The sequence below is a fragment of the Rhinopithecus bieti genome, unplaced genomic scaffold, assembly GCF_001698545.2.
Source record: "Rhinopithecus bieti isolate Rb0 unplaced genomic scaffold, ASM169854v2 scaffold_110, whole genome shotgun sequence".
NCBI classification, from domain to species: domain Eukaryota; kingdom Metazoa; phylum Chordata; class Mammalia; order Primates; family Cercopithecidae; genus Rhinopithecus; species Rhinopithecus bieti.
In genome coordinates this window covers 4078662-4098541 of record NW_016803311.1, presented here as the reverse complement: position 1 = coordinate 4098541, position 19880 = coordinate 4078662, and the positions used below count along the sequence as shown (strand labels likewise).

General features: G+C 40.6%; 1 long non-coding RNA gene across 3 annotated transcripts in view; it reads right to left on the bottom strand.

Moving 5' to 3' along the window:
• The window catches only part of LOC108530758 (uncharacterized), an 81476-nt gene that overhangs the window by 10369 nt on the left and 51227 nt on the right, over nt 1–19880 (bottom strand). For all 3 annotated transcript variants that reach the window (XR_001885944.1, XR_001885949.1, XR_001885954.1), the window contains one exon: nt 3305–3564. This is a non-coding gene — a long non-coding RNA (uncharacterized LOC108530758). The remainder of the gene's footprint in view (nt 1–3304; nt 3565–19880) is intronic.

Here is a 19880-nt window from a genome sequence, read left to right as displayed (position 1 = left end):
ACTGATAATGGAATGAAGAACTGTTCCCCATTACTCCACATCACCACTGGCCAGAGCTCTGTGGAGGAAGACGCAGGTTTCAAATGGTAACCCAGGACCCTGAGGTTCCAGTCAATAGATGCTCCCCTCCCTTGTGTTTCCTGAGCTACTTGGAAACCCCTTTTTCTTCTTGCCCATGGCCAGCCTTCTTGCTACAATTATTTCTGGTTCCCACAGAAGGCAACAGAAAATAATCAATACTGCTGTGGGTTACAAAACATGAAGTTTTCTCAGATTTGGCACCACAGAGGTGCCAGCAGCTGGATTCTTCTTCCTTCCAGCAGTGGTTCAGTGACAGATTTGCAGGCTACACTTCTGTCACTCATTACCTTGAGTAGTATTTTGTGTTTTTTTTTTTTTAAGTTAAGTTTTCTACAATTAGCTCTGTTTCCATTTAATAAATGTATATAATCCTTTCCTGGGGTAATGCAGATATGCTTCCATCCAATTACATGACTTGGGGAGCAGATGTCATTGAATGAGAGAAAAATGGACTAGAGGCGGGAATTACTGGTGAGTGTGAGTTGACAAAGAATGACATCCCCAACAGGCAATTTCCATGCCTGCTGACTTCTGTTTCCCAGCCCAATCTCTCTGCAGGTCATTGCCTTCCTTTTTTACCCAATCCTTTCCCAGTATCCCCTAGCATTGTTTGGCTCTTCCCACATAGATCAGAGTAGCAGTTGGAAAAATATCTGCTTAGCCTTCATCTATACACTGTAATCAGCCCAATCCTTAGACACAGATAATTTCAGGGCTTGTATTTAAGAAGTTTAATCTCCATACTAAATCAATTTATTTTCTATCATAACACTGTGACTAGTGCAACCAAGTTTCCACAAGACTGTGTTCCTGTCCCTGACCACCTTTATTAGCTGGGCCCTCACCTAATGGCAGAGACTGTACGTTTGCATGCCACCAAAATTCATTTGTTGAAGGCTAATCTTTAATGTAATCATATGTGGAATGGAGGTAATTAGGTCATAAGGGTGGAACCCTCATGATGGGATTAGTGGCTTTATAAGAAAAACACCAGAAAGATGATTTCTCAGTCCACTAAGAGGATGTAGCAAGAAGGCATCCATTTGAAAACCAGGAAGAAGGCTTTAACTACAAACCAAATCAGCTGGCATAAACTTGGACTTCCCAGCCTCCAGAACTGCAAGGAATACATGTTTATGGTTTAAGTCATCTGGTCTATGATATTTGTTATAGCAGCTTAGACTGACTAAGACATCTAGTTTGATCCCAATCCCTACATCTGGGTTCTTGACATCTACTACTGAAGAGTAGAATACCTGCCTCTTTGATCTCTGCCAGTTGTCCATTGTGTATGGCTTGTAATAACTACCTGTTCCACCTCTGCTTAAGGTAACATGTGAGTTTCACTCGAACCTTGGTTTATATCATGTCTGTTCTTTCCCCTTTGACTTATCTCCCAATTTCAGATTCCCTTTCTATATTCACATTCTTGTCCTCCTATGGCTAGATTAATACTCTGGTTTTAATCCTATTTTAGAAGCCCTGGCAGTATCTATGAATTTATGGTCCTGGTCTTTGTCTCTTCAGCACTATACTCCAGGTATAACAAGTGCCATATAAGCAATAAAACCATAAAAGATAATAGTAACTTATACCTGTTAAATACCCAGTAGGTATTAGGAACTGCTTTTGTTTGTTTGTTTTTTGAGTCGCAGTCTCGCTCTGTTATCCAGGCTGGAGTGCAGTGGCGCAATCTCAGCTCACTGCAAGCTCCGTCTCCAGGTTCTCGCCATTCTCCTGCCTCAGCCTCCCAAGGAGTTGGGACTACAGGCGCCCGCCACCATGCCCAGCTAATTTTTTGTATTTTTAGTAGAGGCAGGGTTTCACCGTGTTAGCCAGGATGGTCTCAATCTCCTGACCTCGTGATCCGCCCACCTCGGCCTCCCAAAATGCTGGGATTACAGCCATGAGCCACTGCGCCCAGCCGACTAGGAACTGTGTTTTTAAGCTTTATGTTAACGTGTACAACCACCTTTTCATTTATGCAGGGCTGATAGCCAGCTGATGGGCATATGAATATAGCATTCCCAGCTGTGAAAATACTGCAATGCTTTCTCACGGGTTAGTAAATACCCACTGCCCCAGTCTCCCAAAGACCTCCCACCTGACTTCCAAGTCTTCCAGGCTTTCTTACCATCAGCTGCTCCCAAGCCCCATAATCCAACAATCAAAAGGTTGATTCCTGGCACAGTTCTCTGGCCAGTGTTGATTCTGATTGGTTGCTGCCATGCCACGCTGGCTGTCAATTATTTTCAATATCAGCTCCTCACAATCCATATTATGCCTAATCTACATATCAGTAAATTGAAGCTCAGAGAAGTATACTCACTCAAGGTCATAAATTAGTAAATGGTAAAGCACAGCCTCAAACCTATATCTTCCTATCTTTGTAGACTATTCTGTTTCCCCTATACCAGATAGTTCATAGATGCAAAGAGGAGTTCCCCAAACTTGCCTGATAGCAAGAGTAAGTGTTTTGTCGAAATTACAGCTTCCCGGGCCACTCCCCCTGGAGATTCTGATCCCAACCAGTCTAGTTCAAGGCTAGAATTGGTGTTTTCAAAAAGGTGAATTTTATGGTTATACAACCTTTGAAACACTGCACAGGGGCATTTTCTTTCAGAGTATAATTTGAGAATGACTGGAAACATTGTAATATCTTCATGTTTTAAGTGAGCAAGTAAAGACTGTATCACAATTCCCAACTTGGAGGAAATGTTTTTTGAATAAAATGGGATGTGTGTTTCAGGCGGTAGGCTACTTGGTGGTTATTTTAGATGGGGTGGTGTAATTTAAAAGCACAGGCAATCTTTTTTTTTTTTTTTTTTTTTTTTTTTTGAGGCGGAGTCTCGCTCTGTCGCCAGGGCCTGGAGTGGCAGTGGCCGATATCAGCTCACTGCAAGCTCCGCCTCCCGGGTTTACGCCATTCTCCTGAGCACAGGCAATCTTTGACAGGTCTGGAAACATGATTAGTGACATCCAGTGATGAGAATGAAGCAAGATTTTGGTTTACCAATAGGTCAAATGAAAAGGACATAGAATGAAAGCTAAAGCTAAAATAAAAGCAATTTCATTAAATGTAGAAAGGGGGCACTGAGTTTACTGAGGAAAATTTTCTAACTCTAAAAACCATTAATTTACCCAAATAACAATACAGAATGTACTCTGCAGAACAATAACCTGTAAAAAAAGAACTTAAAGGAGATTGCATGTATAATGTTACCTGTGATGGCCATTGGTGCTTTGTCTCTGCGTGTTGCCATCATTCTGCAGTGGTGTATTTTCTGTTAATGTCTGACAATATGGTTTGTCACATAAAGCCTTTTTAGTAGCATCCCTCTCTGGACACTTCTCTCCCATTTCTGCTGTTAGCCAAAGTTAATCATGAAACATAAAAGGTATCCAGAAAAGGCAAGTACAGTATCACATATTAATTGCACACAGCAGGTTTATGATGCAATTCTCTTTCACATGATGAAAAGGCTAAGAGAAAAAAAAAAAAAAAAACAGAGAAAAAAGAGCAAAATAGATGAGCAATTGTCTCTAGTCTGGTCTTCTAATAGGCACTGATTCATTAAATATTTCTGAGGGCAACAGGGTCATCTAACCCAATAGAACTTCCTAAGATGTTCTTCCTGACATGTAAATCAGCAATAAGCAGGAGAAACCTACAAGGGAGCTGAAATTTACTACCACAGGACGTGGCCCAAGTTGGGTTGGTTCTCTTCCAAGTGACAACCCCATGCCAAACGATTTAACACCTGCTGCAGTTATCAGCACACATATTTCCTTAGACAACTGAGAAACAACTCACTGGATAAACCAATAAGTAAAATACAGTGCCAAACATATCCTCAGCAAGGCTGATAAAACATTTAAATAAATGTAACTGAATACTTCCAAATGGCACACCTGACAATGACAGGGAAGCATAGGAGTGGGAGCCTTAGGGAGGAAAACAATATATTAGGCTTTTTTTATTTTTCTATAATTCTACAAAGCCAAACCCATATCTAACCACACCCTCATTATCTGCAAACAATGTGACTTCCTACCCTGGGGTGAAGAAATATGAAATGAAATGAAACAACAGCAATAGCAATAGCAAACCTTAGAATTGCGTGGCACAGGGGACCTGGAATAAAGAATGTTGCCCTCCCTGATATGTTTGAGTAAAAATCAAAGCTTTTCTTCATTTATTTGTTAGTTGGCTTTTTTCCCCCTCTAGTACTTAACACCTGTACGAAAGTCCCTGACCCTAGAGGCAGGGCTTATCTAATGAGGTGTGTCTACACAATTGGAAGCCCAATTCTAAATGAAAATTGCACTGTGCTGTGAGCACAATCCCTCCAGGTTGGAGAGAGCATTTATAAAGCAGCAGGGTTGGTAGCCAGTGTTTTCTCTTTAAGAAGGGGCCTGTAGGGTTACCACAGTTGGGAGAGAGAGAGGCTGACCTAGAGCTATGGGCTAACGTGATAATTCTCCTCCAAATTAGTCATATTTCTCCAGGTTACCTTCATAGATAGTGAGCAAAGGCAGATATAATCCCTTTTCTAATTGTAAACCAGTGCAAGCCTAATTATATTCCCATTTACCCCAGATACTCTAAAATCATAGGCTTTCTGTTTGCTAATTCCTCTTATTCATGGTTTTATGACTCTGGAGGAGGCTTTCGGGAGTACAAATGGAAAAACAGTGCAGTGAGTTAGTTCCACATAGACATTAACTATGAAAAAGTAATGGCATGGAGGAGAAAAGCGGGTGGAAAGAAAAAATCTCATATTTAGTGTACTCTGATTTCAATCCAAACTGGACGAGTGTTTTGAAGCCTTGTCTAGTAAGCACAGTAGCTGAGGCCATAGTTGCAAGAGTACACAGCAGTGTTTTAGTCATCGAGGCTGTATTTGTTAACAATTAAACAGCCTTTCTGTGAGCAACTTTACTCCCTTTGTCTTAGAATGCCTATTATCTTTACCTTAGTTGACATTTTACGTAATTTTGAGTATTTTATGTCAACCTATTAACACTAGCCTGAAGAGGGCTCCATGCACCAAAGCTTATGGGGTCATGCTAAAGACCATAAGGTGTTAGGAACAGACAAGTAGGACAAAGGGTGATGGTTGCAGCGGCAACCAAATTCATTCAAGTCTTTCCAGATAATGTTACCTCCATGTTCCTTTCTCCCATCCTCATGCACTTACAATGCACATGCATGCATATGTGTGTAAGAGAAGAAGAGAGAGTTATCAAACTACATAATTCTTGATGGAAAAATGAACACTCTAAAATAGATTTAAATGATTTATTCTGGGTTTTGGTGTAAGCAAATAATAAAATCTTCCAAGTTATTGCCAAGATCACGCAATCTTTGTCTCTTAAGTTTTCCCAAGACCACACCTAAAAAGGGGGTTATGGCACCAGTGTTTGGTGTCAGTATCATGGAAGGCCAGGCATTATTTTAGTTTGTAGTTGCGAACATGTTCATTCCTGGTTGAACAGGTCAGTACCAGTTCACGAGATAGAGGAAGAACATGAATTAAGTTTGAACAGGTGCCAAGTAAGAATTCTGAAAGAAAAAGTGTTTGCCACTTCTGGAAATGTAGGCATTTCTGGTGGAGACACATTACTTCAAAGCTATATGGGCCCAGGATTTGTTCCTCCACTGCTACAGGTCAAAGAATTTAATGGTCAGCTCCTCCAGATGATAATAAGGCCCACATTTATGCTGAAACAAACACAGCCTCACCTTACAACGTTGTAAACAAACTGAGAACAGGGATGATGTTTCACTCATTTTTGTACCGCTCCCAAGCCTAGAAGGATTGCTTGCATAGGTTAAATACTCAAGCAGCATTACTCAAATTGGTAATAGAGGGCAAATTTTAATAATTTTCCATGAAAATTTTTGCTTCAAAACAGACAGGTGGTTTGCGTTTTATTTTTTTGTTCCTTGGTGCTTTCTTATCCGGGTCAGGAAACACTGGGAAATTGAATTTAAATTTGAAGGTTGTTTGGTAAATATGGAATCAGAGAAATTGAAATCACATGGTCTCAAAAGATGATATTTTTGTCAAGCTATGAAGGCTGGTGAGTCATTCCTCTTCACTAAGGGGTTATGGCTGCCAATGTAATCACATATTTATATACCCTTGTCAAGTTACATTCTTTCTTTTGAATGCCATACTCCTGAAACACATTCATTCTTACCCTGCTTTTTGTTTTTCTGGATTCCACAAAACTCTATTATTTGTATTTATCGCCAGGTTCTACATTTTGATTTAATCTTTATCATTGTTTTCCTACCAATCTGCAGAATATTCTCCAAATAAGTTGTTAATTTTAATGTTTAACTTAGGACCTTTCTCTTCTCACCTGTCCTGCTGACATTCTCAGACCCTTCAACATCTCATTCAATTTGATACACAACAGTCACAGGTAAGGCAATGGATTAAGGGCTAAGTGGATACAAACACTTATAAGATAGGGCCCTTGCTTTCATCATGTGGTATCAAAGATGACTTGATGAACCTGTAAGAAACTCTAGAGTAGGGTGGTCACATGCATGGGCTCTGAAACCAAACTGCTTGGATTTACCTGCCTTGGCATTTGCTAGCCGTGTGATCTTGAGCAAAACTAACTCAACTCCTTTGTGACTATTTCCTCGTCTATAAAAGAAGCATGTTAATAACAGTGTCTACTTTTTAGGATTGTAGTGATAATTTGATTAGTTAATATAGCTAAATTTCTTAGAACTATCCCTGGTAAACAAACAAAGCTCAATGTATTTGCTATTATTATACACTTCTTTCTCAACTTTTAAAACCTTCGTATCTACTTCTTTTCAATTACCCATAGGCACACAGACACCTTGTAAATTATCATCATATGGGGGGTCTTCTTTTCACCTTATTCTCTGACTCTGCTAACCATGGAGATGTGGATGGGCAATAGTTCTTCATGTTCATTCTTTCATTCACTCAACAATTATTTATTGTCTACTCTGTGCTAGGCTCTTTTAACACTGAAGATATAAAGATAAACAAGATACATATAAAGCGTCTGGCCTTGTGAAGTTCTGCTAGAAGAGAGAAGCATATACAAACACAATAATAAAAGGTAGTTAAAATGTGATGCCAGATCTGTGAAGAAAATGAAAGGGGTATTGTGTTAATAAATGGCAGTAGGAAGATCATTCGTGAATGATCCAGACACATCATGAACTTTTCATCCTGATGAGATTAGTGAAAAAGCCCAAGAAAGAAAATCAAGAAGGAAACGAAAAGAGTTTGATGTTTTAAGGAACAGAATGAAGCCCTGTGAATGGTATAAAATGAGATGGGAGACCAGGCAAGGAATCTACTTATGTGAGTAAATGGAGACCATGGTTTGGGGTTTGGATTTTACTCTAACCAAAACAGGAATTCATTAAAATTGGATATCCATATGCAGGAGAAGGAAACAGGGCTCCTACCTCTCACCACGTACAAAAAATCAAATAAAAAGGAATTGAGGACTTAAATCTAAGACCCCAAACTATGAAACTACTAGAAGAAAACATAAGGGAAACACTTCAGGCCATTGGTCAGGGGAAAGCTTTTATGAAGAAGACCTCAAAAACACAGAAAACAAAACTAGACAAATAAGATTATATCAAACTAACAAGTTTCTGCACAACAAAGGAAATAATTAACAAAGTGAAGAGACAACACACAGAATGGGAGCAAACATCTGCCAACTATTCATCCAACAGGAGTTAATATCCAGACTGTACAAGAAACAAACAACTCCACAGCAAAAAATAATAAATAATAATAATAATCTTATTTTAAAGTGAGCAAATAAGCTGAACAGACATTTCTCATAAAAAGGGATACAAATGGCCGAGAAGCCTATGAAAACATGTGCCACATTATGAATCATCAGGAAAATGCAAATCAAAACCACAATGAGATGTTATTTCATCCCCATTGGAATGACTATATTCAAAAAGACAAAAAAATAACAAATGCTGGTGAGGATGTGGAGAAAACGGAACTCTTACACATTGTTAGTGGGGATGTAAATTAGTTCATCTATTACGGGAAATAGTATGAATGTTTTTCAAAGACCTAAAAACAGAACTAACGTATAATCCAGCAATCCCGCTACTTGGTATGTATAAAAAAAAAAGGGATATTAGTATGTCAAAGACATATCTCTACTCCTATGTTGATTGCAGCACTATTTGCAATAGCCAAGATATGGGAACAATCTAAGTGTCCATCAATGGATGAATAGATAAAGAATATGTGGAATATATAGACACAATGGAATACTATTCAGCCGTAAAGAACAAAATCCTGTCACTTGAAGCAACAAGAATGAGCTTGGAAGACATTAAGTTAAGTGAAATAAACCGACTGAAAATAATAATAAAAGCAAAAAAGAAAGACACATACCACACATTTTCATTCATGTGGATTATAACAGTTGATCTCATAAAAGTAAAGAGTAGAATAGTAAAGAGTAGAATAGATTACTAGAGACTGGGAAGGATAGTGGGGAGAGGGGATAAGCAGAAATTTATTAACAGATGCAAAATTGCAGTTAAATAGGATTAAGTTCTCTTAGAGTCACCCTACAGTGTTTTATAACACTGTAGGATGACTATAATGAACTACTTTATAATTTCAAATAGCTAGAAAATTGGATTTTGAATGTTCTCAACACAAAGAAATAATAAACGTTTGGATGGATATGCTATTTACCCTAATTTGATCATTACACATTGTATACACATATCAAAATACTACACTGTACCCCATAAGTATGTACAATTGTTCTGTGTCAACTAAAATAATAATAAAAGCAAAAGGAATTCCTAAAAAAAAAAAAAAACCCGGAATCCATTGAAGGGGTCTAAATATGGTCTCTGGGCCAAGAAGTGAACAGACTGCAGGGGAGAAAAGTGAAAATAGGAGTCCCAACTGGAGGTCACTGCCATTGTGAAGGCCATGTAGAGGAGACAGGCAGACAATTTAAGATGCATTCTTGAGGTAAAGCGGACAGTGCACCTTTCGAGTAAATGGGTGAGCTGAGAAGCCATTTTCCCAGTGAACCAGGAAGTGAGGTAGGTGGATGAGTCGTCCAAGGCGGTGGGGAAGGAGGTGCTTGAAATCGATTTGTATATTTATATTATAAAGTAAATGAATTAAGAGAAAAAAACTGGATCCTGAATCTGAACTTATTTGCAAATTATTATACCTTATCAAAAGGTCTTTTATGGACAATACTATAAAGACAGTAATGTTTATTTTAGGATTACAATCTACACCTTTAAAATTATTAATGATTTGTCAGAGCTTGCTGTAAACTAAGTACCCTTCATCCATTTTCTCATTTAATTCACAAAACAGCCCTATAGACATTTATTATAATTATACCCAATTTTATGGATGCAATGAAATTGAATCTCAGTGAAGTCACATTTCCAAGGCACACAGCTGGGTTTGAACCCAGGTCACTAACCCAACAGCCTGAGCTCTTAACTAAACAGAACACTATTACTCCCTTTTACATCACCGATCACACCCTGCTTCCCCCAAACACACACACACAGATACAAGCACATATACATCCACGTTTCCTTGTAATCAAAATCTTCACTCAGAGAGAAGCTTACTCTCAATCTCTCCAAACCCAGTAATAATCTACCCGGTTTTGATACATTACATCTTTCAACAGTAGAATCACTAATTGTGAAAATCAAGCTTAAGCAAGGCAGTAGAAGAGATACTTCTTGAAACACAGCATCCTTATTTGTGCCTCTGATAGCACATCATAGCCAGCCCTGTGGATAAATGTGGCCTTAGCCAGGAAAGGATAAATGATCGATGATTTGGAAGAAATAAATGACAGGAGCGTTAAAATGTTTTAGGGCAAGGGACATTCAAATAAATGCTATTGGATGATTTATTTTCCAAAAGGTGTTACATTCACTGCTGAAACACACCTACATGTCTGCTAGAAATGTGGTCGTAAAAAATCTATGTGTATAAAAAATTTACACTGTAGCAAGCTGACCTCAACCCTTCATTTACTAACGCTGCCACCTTAGCTGCAAGCACACATTCTCAACTTGCACCTAGATTTCAACACCTGGATGTCCCACAGCTACCTCAAAAAGAATATATTCAAAATTCAGCTCATTACCTTCTCTCCAAACATCTAATATTTGAAATCCCAGTTAACATATCATTTCAGCAGTTTTCAACACTATAAGCTTCATAGTTTTCATAATCGCCTCTCTTACCCTCATTCAGTTCTCCAAGTCCAATCCCACGCAATAGCAAGTATGGACAATTCATCTCCCTTAATTGTCTCACAAATGTACCTACCCCTCTTTACCATCTTCATTGACTCCTATAGTTCAAGTCTTCAGCATGACTCAAGCAAAATATCTTAGCCTTGGTTTTCTAAAAATCAGAGTTTAAGGCAAAGCATCAGTGCTAAAATGTTATTGAGAGGAAGAGTGAAGGAAAAAGAAAAGTGAGGCAACAAAGGAGGAAAAGCAAAAATAAGATGATCTGTTACTGAACTGGCCACAGCTTCTTGAGGAAGTCTAGACAATGCCTCAGTTCCACAAGGTGGAAGGAAAGCACTGCTAGAAAAAAATCTAGGAGAGAGGAAGAGTAAGCAGATGATCTGATCCTGTCTTCTATCTCTCACTGGTCAAAGTCCACCTCTTGGGGCTTTATTTTTCCCACACTTCTATTATAGTTTCTTTCTCCCACCCTAGACAGCCACCAAAGAAATTAGAGTCTCCAGGCATGCATGCAAGTAGGACCTAAGCACTGAGCTACTATAGCTTTTCCATAGAATTGTAGTGAATGAGATGAAGGTTGCCCTAAAGCTCAGCCCTAAATTCCCGGGGAGGATACAAACAATTGGAGGTATTAGGAGATGGGATGACTGAGGCTGCAGCCCAGGATGGTGTGAGCAGTTGCTCTTTAGGACCAATCCAGATAGAAAGCAAGGCAAACGACTGAAGTTGGAGTGGGTATGCAAGGGAGTCAGGCTGATACGAAATGACAGTAAATTGAGTCTGATAAAATTCACTGAGTGCCACTCCATTCTGCTTACACTCTCTAATAACATATGAATCTTATATGTGAGCAAGGTGCCCTTACTTATTCCGTGGAGGGGAGGTAAAAAATTATAATCTTCCAAGATTGAGCCAGTTGCCATCTTCTAAAACAACGCATAGAGGGTTCGCAACCCAAGCTACACTTGTAGCTGCTTTAGCTGATCCGAAAACCCTATTGACATTCATCACCTCTCCCTTCCCTTACCCATTCTATATTTTCTTTGTCCTTAGCCAGAATTCCAGCTGATCTGGATTTCTTGTTTCATAAGGTGACCCAGACCTTCATTCTGGAAGGATCTGAAGTCTTAGTCACCTTGTCATTGTCAGGCTGTTATTGCTACCACTGCCTGTTAACAAATATCAGAGTCCACAGAAGCACCAAGGGAAGAGCCAGTGAGTCCCCACATCCTTCCCCCATTGTGTAGTAGAAACCTTAGTTCCTGATAGTAGTCGGGATCAATTAGCCTAATCTATAGGGTAACTCCTTTTTGCCTGATGATCTACTGGCAGGGAAATCCTAAAGTAGCCAAGCAGTATGTAGAGATTTCAGTTCCAACCTAACAAAGCCTAACTTTTCTAGGATAAGAGACATGTGGGAGAATGGAAGTGCAGTGAGAATGAACAAATCCTACGTCTCTCTCTTTTTTCTTCATCTTAAATATTCTTGCTATCAGGGACACAGTTCCATGTTCAGGTTGTAGGTGTAGCACATATATTGCACTAACCTCTTAAAAGTTGCCCCTGAGCTGGTGCCTTAACTGAGCCTATTCCTCATCTTATCAAGCTGTCTATATACAAATTATGAGGAACACACATCAATTTCTTGTGAATGAGCCCAGTGGTGCACCTCCTTTGCCAAAAAATGGATCTCTGGGCCCAAAGCAATGTTGTGTGAGAAACCATGTCAATGGATAAGGCTTTCTGTAAAGGCTTGGAATATAAGGCTGGGATTGCACTGCAGGCAGGAAAAACAAACTCACTATATTTGTTTTCTATTAAAGCTGTGACAAATTATCACAATTTACTGGCTTAAAACAACACAAATTAATTATCTCACAGTTCTATAGATCAGAAGTCAAATGTGAATCTCACTGGTCTAGGATCAAGTCAATAGGATACATTCCTTTCTGCATTTCTCTACAAGAAGAATCTGTTTCCTTGCTGTTTCTGGCTTCTAGAAGCTTCCCACATTCTTTGACTCATGATCCCCCTTCTTTATCTATCAAGGTTGAGCTGAGTCCTCACATTGGTATCTCTCTTCTGATTCTGTCTTCCAAGTTTAAGGACGCTAATAATTAGCTATTAGGCAACCTGAAAAATCCAGGATACTCTTCTCTCTCTCTCTCTCTCTCTTTTTTTTTTTTTTTTTTTTTTTGAGATGGAGTCTTGCTCTGTCACCCAGGCTGGAGTGCAGTGGTGCTATCTTGGCTCACTGCAAGCTCCGCCTCCCAGGTTCCAGTCATTCTTCTGCCTCAGGAGTGAATTCAGTGACTCCCAGCAGAGTAGCTGGGATTACAGGCACACGCCACCATGCCCGGCTAGTTTTTGTATTTTTAGTAGAGATGGGGTTTCACCATGTTGGCCAGATTGGTCTTGAACTGCTGACCTCAGGTGATCCACCCATCTCAGCCTCCCAAAGTGCCGGGACTACGGGTTGAGCTACCACGCCTGGTCAACTCTTCTCATCTTAAGGTCAGCTGATTAGTAAGCTTAATACCATCTGCAACCTTAATTCTCCTTTGCTACAGGACCTAACTTGTTCACAGGTTTTGGGGATTGGATGTAGATATGTTTGGGGAAGAGAGGAGCATTGTTCTGTCTGCCATATTCTTGTCCGGAATAATGATTTTGGTCTTAGTCACTAATACAGGCCAAAAATTGTCCAGTATTTACAAATTCACATTATTTGACCTATTATTGCTTCTGGTAAGGATGAACTGCCCCCTCCAAGAGAGAAGAGGATCAATGTAATTGACCTGGCACTATGTGGGCTGGCCATTCCCTCCAAAAAATGGTGCCAATTCAGGGCTAAGTATTACTCACTCCTGATAGCAAATTGTGCATTCCACACTGCCAGTAGCTAGATTAGCCTTCATTAAGAGGAAGGCCGTGTTGTTGAATTCATTTTTAGACTCCATCTCTGCCTCATAGCCACTCAGGTTACAGGCCCACTAGAGAAGTACTGGGTACTAAAAGCAGTGCTGTATGATAACTACAGGACAGGGCCACTTGTTCACCTTGGTATTTACAGTCCGTGCTGAGGTGATGCTTTCTAGTGAGCACGAGAAACAAAGGTTTACTCACCTTATGCCCCTCCTCAAAGACCTACCTCCCAATGTGTTGTCCTTATTCTTTTAGGATTATTCATCCGCAACCTCTGATCTGCTGGACAAGTCCAGGAACCAGCCACTAGCCAGGAGTGTCTGAATGCCTGTAACTCAATCACCTTGTCTCTAGACAAGGTGGACAACCAGGTGAACTGCTGATGTTTCTGCCCAATATGAGAAGTTTCTGTCAACACATTCTTCGAGGACCACTTCTAAGTGCTGCTGTAATGGAAAAGCAATTCATTTCCAGATAGCACCTATATAACTTGCCAACCCATCTGTGAAACAGGACAAAGTTATTCTTTCCTCCTTATTAATTGATCATAAGGAAGCCCCATAAAGTCATAGATATAGATTACAGGAGAGGCATTGGTACATCGGGTGTAAGTGCCTTGGAAGTCTGAGCCCAGTGTATTTCATGTGCTCAGGTCCAGTTCTGAAGGTATATCTTCCGTGCTACAACAGTTTGCTGCTGTGTCCACTTGACATTATGATGTCTGAGGTACACAGACACTCAATTCATGATGGGTAACTCTGGTCCCATCCTCATTTTTTGTACTGTGATCAGCCACTCAGTCTCTGTCAAGGTTCTACAACACACTGGGAGCTCCAGAGCCCTAGAGGCCTGCACCAAGACTCTCCTCCTGGACCATCCTTCTTTACAACGATTGTTACTTCTAGCACTGTTGGAACTGCTAGGTCATTTGGTCCAAATGGTAGGGTGGCTTGTGCTGCAGCCTGCACCTATGACAGAGGCCATTTTTGTACTGTATTCAATTATAAACTGGCAGTTTTCCAAATCACCCTGCTAAATAAGTAACATATACTGCCTTCCAAATGCAAATGGGTCTACTAGTACTGGGTCTTTTAATGATAAGAGATGCAAGATGCAGCCTTCTTAGTGATAAGAGGTACAAGTCCTTTATCAAGAGATTTCCCAACATGCTCCAGACCACTGGGCTCCTGAGCATTTCACTGAGGTATCAGGCCCTGAATCTTTCTGGGTTTTTTCTTTTCTCCCCTTTGTCATACATGTTTTATGAAAGCATCTAGGTTATTTGCCTTCTCTTACTCGCGAGTTCCAGTTAGCATGATGTCATCAACATAGATGAGTAATGTGACAGTCTAAAGAATGTCAAAATTATATGGGTCCCTGTATTAGTACAGAAAGCAGTTGAGTTGTATAACCCTGTGCAAGAGAGTGAGGGGTACATACCGATGGGGATCTAACAGGAAACATTCACCAAATCAATAATTGCATAGCAAGCACCACAGGCTATGTTGATCTACTGCAGTAAAAAGTCATAACCCAGATACTGTGATTGGGGTTTCCAAGTTTATAGTGATTCTTTTTTTAAATAATTTGTCATGGTTTATCAGGTTATTGCAAAGGCCAGACAGATAAATTGAGCAGAGATAGGAAATAAACTGCTATTCCTCAGTGCTTCAAGTATTTAACAAAAATGTGAATCTCTACAATCCCCTCTGGAATGCAGTATTGCTTCTGGATGCACTGTGTGGTCCAAGGGGTGGGGGCAGGTAAAGGAACTCCCATATGACTCTTCCTGTCATGATAGTCCTTACTCCACAAATCAGAGAACCACTGATAGAATTCTGTTGGCAGCTAAGTCCATCTATCCCAATTATACCTTATGGGAATGGGAAATGACCACAGGTTGGATCCGTGGACCCACAGGACCAGTTATGAGACAGTCTTGGACTGCAAATCCATTTATCACCTGCCTTCCATAAGCCCCCATTCTCCCTGAGTGTCCATGATGGCATATCACATAAGATCACAAATCTAATATTTTTGAAAAATTTTTGTACTCCTCTTTCACTGCCCAGTTCAGAGAAGAATTTACTAGATGTACATGTGATGGTGCTATGGTGTGTTTCTTAAAGGGATTTGACTGCCCCTTCAATCAATGAGATCTAGATCTACAAATTGACTTGGATTTGTAAACTGAATGAGGGATGTCAATTTTCCATTATAGCAACTAAGTTCTCCTTGCCACTGTCTTTATTTTTATTTTTTATACACAAAATGATCAATACATTACCTGTTCCTCTATCTCACTCTTAGGCATACCATGACCTATTGACCACTGCCACAGAATCCTGCAGGTAAAGGAACCTCGATTGTCACAATGTGCTACCTTTACTTCCAATTCTGTAATAAAATTCATCTTGTCTCTGATGTTTAAGTACTATCATCTGACCCCTGGCATAATGAAATCCCAGCCTCCCTACAGATAATAGCAATCTTGGTTCTGTGGCATATCTGACTGTCAACCACAGCCTGCAGACAGCACACAACAACCAATAAGCATCTCAAAGATTTTGGTGTCTTGTTCTCAGGACATTCCTTATTGCCTTCATGAAGGGAGAGTCCTCCCTGTTACTTCTCTGAAACCCTCCCCGGGACCATAGTCAAGTAGTGAGTCTTACCTAACAACACTAGTCTAACATTCCCACCTCCCTGAGTCTTCTCGGGAAGTTCTAGCCTCTCTACTTTATTCATCATAGGTCATCATCATGACCAAGCTGCAATAAATCATTCCAACAAAATACCGAAACCAGTCCGCAAGTGAACCCACCACAACACTGAATCCTGAGTCACTGTTGAATGCCCACCACATCAATGGGTTTTTTCAAATTCAGTTTTCATTGTACATTCCCATGCCAACACATAAAATCCACTCTCATATATATATTCTCCCAATTCCTGTTGGCATATAACAAATTCTATAATTTCTTTCTATTGTAGGCTTTGTCTGTCTCAAATAGGGATTTTGATTCCCACTGAGTCTGTGTTGAGACTCTATCCTGATATTGAGCTACAGGCGTTGAGTGGTGTTGGTGGCACATCTTGAGAAGAGCAGGCATCATCTCGCATGGCATCTTCTGAGCTGAGGCTATTGAGTGGTATTCAGGTGCTATGGTCTGAATATTTGTCTCCCTTCCATATTCATATGTTGAAATCTAATCACCAATGTGATTTTGGAAGCCGGGTTTCTGGGAGGTTACTAGGTCATGAGGTTAGAACCTTGATAAGTGGGATTAGTGGCCTTATAATAAAGGCCCCACAGACTGTCTTCTCTCTTCCATCATGTGAGGACACAGCTAGATGCCACCATTTTTGAACCAGAAAGAGGGCCCTCACCAGACCCCAACTATGCTGTCACCTTGATCTTGGATTTTCCAGCCTCCCCAGAACTGTGAAAAATAAATTTCTAGTGTCTATAAGCCATCCAGTCTATAGTATTTTGTTATCACAGCCTGAACAGACTGAGACATCAGGTAAATGGAGGCTGTTCTCCTCTAACAAAGGGAGAAAGGGCTTCTTCTGCTACCCAGGAGCATTTGGAGGAAGTTCAGGGCTTTCTATTCTTAGACTTGTCTACTCAAATGTCAAGGGTCCTACTTTCTCCCTGTCAGGCATTCAGTGTTGACACAGGACACCTGGAATGGCTCTGCATTTAGTCTTCATTGCAGCTCTACTTTGTAATGAGATCCTAGGCTTGATTTCTAGCACAGTCCGCCATATGGCTATATGAGATAAAAATCTCCTTTAAACCTGCCTGTGGCTTTAACAATATGCTTTAACTTGGCAGGTAGGGGCCCTAAGCCTTTTCCCAATTAACTATAAAAGTAAGCTTTTTAAAGCCATTTTATTGAAGTATTGACATGCATATTATTGTGTACTAATTCAATGAGTTTGGAGACAAGCATACATCCATGAAACCATCACCACCATCAAGGCCATAGACATATCCATCAACATGCAAAAGTAAACTTTAACAACTGTAATATTATTGCATGCTAGGGATCCTAATGCCTTGAAACCAGTGGCCAATTCAACTTCAAACTACTATTTGAGAGTCTGATTGCTAGAATCACTCCTCATAAAGTTGTCTTAGCCTATCCCAGAGACTGAGGCAAAACATACATGTTGGTGTTTCATTTTGTTTTATGGGAGTAAGGCAGGATAGTCCTAGGAAAGTAGGACTGAAGGAAAATAAAAGTAAAGTAGGATATGAAACAAAGCAAAGATAGGGTGAGCTGGTTACAATATCTAACAAAACAAACAAACAAACAAAAACCTATAGCTGCTTGTCAGGACTAAATAGTCTCTGCTCAGAACTTGTCGAAAAGAGAAGGCTCTCCATCTGTTGTACTCCTTTCTGTCTCCCATCTTCAACTAGCTACAATCCCATTGGTGTTAATTCCTCTCTACTTCTAGTTATGTTACCTGGCCCCTCTGAGAATCTGCTGGGAAAGCCCGTCTCCATGCACACTTGGTTCTTACTATTATACATGCTGTATTAGTCCATTTTACTGCTGCTTATTGATAAAGACAGACCCAAGACTGGGCAATTTACAAAAGAAAGAGGTTTATTGTGCTTACAGTTCCACATGGCTGGGGAGGCCTCACAATCATGGCAGAAGGCAAGGAAGAGCAAGTCACATCTTATGTGGATGGCAGCAGGCAAAGAGAGAGCGTGTGCAGAGAAACTCCCGTTTTTAAAACCATCAGATCTCATGAGACACATTCACTATCACGAGAACAGTACAGGAAAGACCCACCCACATGATTCAATTATTTCCCACCTGGGCCCTCCTGCAACACGTGGGAAGTATGAGAGCTACAAGATGAGATTTGGGTGGGGACACAGAGCCGAACCATATCATTCCACCTCTTCCCCTCTCAAATCTCATGTCCTCACATTTCAAAACAAATCATGCCATCCCAATAGTCCCCCAAAGTTTCAACTCATTTCAGCATTAACTCAAAAGTCCACAGTGGAAAGTCTCATCTGAGACAAAGCAAGTCACTTCCACCTATGAGCCTGTAAAATCAAAAGCAAGCTAGTTACTTCCTAGATACAATGGGGTATAGGTATTGGGCAAATACAGCTGTTCCAAATGGGAAAAATTCGCCAAAACAAAGGGGTTACAGGCCCCATGTAAGTCTGAAATCCAGCAGAGCAGTCAAATATTAAAACTCCCAAATGGTCTCCTTTGACTCCATGTCTCACATCCAGGTCACACTGATGCAAGAGGTGGGCTCCTATGGCCCTGGGCAGCTCCACCCCTGTGGTTCTGCAGGGTATAGCACCACTCCTGGTTGCCCACTGGTGTTGAATGTGTGTGGCTTTTCCAGGCACTTGGTGCAAGCTGTCAGTGGATCTACCATTCTAGGGTATGGAGTTCAGTGACCCTCTTCTCACAGCTCCACCAGGCAGTGCCCCCAGTAGGGACTCTGTGTGGGGGTTCTGACCCCACTGTGGATTTCCCTTCTGCACTGCCCTAGCAGAGGTTCTCCATGAGAGCCCCACCCCTTGAGCAAACTTCTTCCTGGGCATCCAGGCATTTCCATACATCCTCTGAAATCTAGGTGGAGGTTTCCAAACCTCAATTCTTGACTTCTGTGCACCCACAGGCTTAAGCTGCCAAGGTTTGGGGCTTCTACCCTCTGAAGCAACAGCCCAAGCTATAACATGGCCTCATTTAGTCACGGCTGGAGTGGCTGGGATGCAGGACACCAAGACCCTAGACTGCACACAGCAGAAGGACCCTGGACCCGGGTCACTAAACCATTTTTTTCCTCCAAAACCTCTGGGCCTGTGATGGGAGAGGCTGCTGCAAAGGTCTCTGACATGACCATTGTCTTGGTGATTAACATTTGGCTCCTCATTAGTTATACAAATTTCTACAGCTGGCTTGAATTTCTCTCAGAAAATGGGATTTTCCTTTCTATTGCATTGTCAGGCTGCAAATTTTCTAAATTTTTATGTTCTGTTTCCCTTTTAAAACGGAATGCCTTTAGCAGCACCCAAGTCACCTCTTGAATGTTTTGCTGCTTAGAAATTTCTTCTGCCAGATACCCCAAATCATCTTTCTTAAGTTCAAAGTTCCATAAATCTCTAGAGTGGGTGAAAAATGCCACCAGTCTCTTTGTTAAAATATAAAAGAGTCACCTTTGCTCCAGTTCCCAAAAAGTTCATCATTTCCATCTGAAACCACCTCAGCCTGGACTTTATTGTCCATATTGCTATTAGCATTTTGGTCAAAGCCATTCAACAAGTCTCTAGGAAGTTCCAAACTTTCCCACACTTTCCTCTCTTCTTCCAAGCCCTCCAAACTGTTTCAACCTCTGCTTGTTACCCAGTTCCAAAGTTGCTTCCACATTTTTGGGTATCTTTTCAGTAGCACCCTACTCTACTGGTATCGATTTACTGTTTTAGTCCATTTTCATGCTGCTAATAAGGACACACCCAAGACTGAGAAATTTACAGAAGAAAGGGGTCTAACTGGACTTACAGTTCCACATGGCTGGGGAA